The following is a 1159-nucleotide window of genomic DNA, read 5'->3' as shown; positions in this document are numbered from 1 at the left end:
ATCCTTGCCAGCATCTGCTGTCACCTGAATTTTTGATCTTAGCCATTCTGACTGGTGTGAGGTGGAATCTCAGGGTTGTTTTGATTTGCATTTCCCTAATAATAAAGGATGTTGAATATTTTTTTCAGGTGCTTCTCAGCTATTCAGTATTCCTCAGTTGAGAATTCTTTGTTTAGCTCTGTACCCTATTTTTTAATAGGGTTATTTGATTTTCTGGAGTCCATCTTCTTGAGTTCTTTATATATATTGGATATTAGTCCCCTATCTGATTTAGGATTGTTAAAGATCCTTTCCTAATCTGTGGGCAGACTTTTTGTCTTATTGACAGTATCTTTTGCCTTACAGAAGCTTTGAAATTTTATGAGGTCCCATTTGTCAATTCTCCATCTTACAGCACAAGCCATTGCTATTCTGTTTAGGAATTCCCCCTCCCCCCTGTACCCATATCTTCGAGGACTTTCCCAACTTTCTCCTCTATAAGTTTCCATGTCTCTGGCTTTATGTGGAGTTCCTCGATCCACTTAGACTTGAGCTTTGTATAAGGAGATAAGAATGGTTCAATTTGCATTCTTCTACATGATAACCACCAGTTGTGACAGCATCGTTTGTTGAAATGCTGTCTGGGTTCTTTCCAGCTTCTGGCTATTTTAAATAAAGCTGCTACAAGGCCCCCAATGGAGGAGCTAGAGAAAGTACCCAAGGAGCTGAAGGGGTCTGCAACCCTATAGGAGGAACAACAATATGAACTAACTAGTACCCCCAGAGCTTGTGTCTCTAGCTGCATATGTAGTAGAAGATGGCCTAGTTAGCCTTCACTGGGAGGAGAGGCCCTTAGTCTTTCAAAGATTATATGCCCAAGTAAGGGGAATGCCAGGGAGTGGGAGTGGGAGTGGGAGTGGGTGGGTTGGGGAGCAGGGCTGGGGGAGTGTATAGGGGACTTTTGGGATAGCATTTGAAATGTAAATGAAGAAAATATCTAATAAAAATATTTTTTTTAAAAAAAGACTAGATTGTGGACAAGCTTGTAGGGCATTTTCTTTTTTCTTTTTTTTTTATATTTTTTTTATTACGTATTTTCCTCAATTACATTTCCAATGCTATCCCAAAAGTTCCCCATACCCTCCCCCCTACTTCCCTACCCACCCATTCCCATTTTTTG

The sequence above is a fragment of the Mus caroli genome, chromosome 6, assembly GCF_900094665.2.
Source record: "Mus caroli chromosome 6, CAROLI_EIJ_v1.1, whole genome shotgun sequence".
Classification (NCBI taxonomy): Eukaryota; Metazoa; Chordata; class Mammalia; order Rodentia; family Muridae; genus Mus; species Mus caroli.
This window is presented reverse-complemented; position numbering follows the sequence as displayed.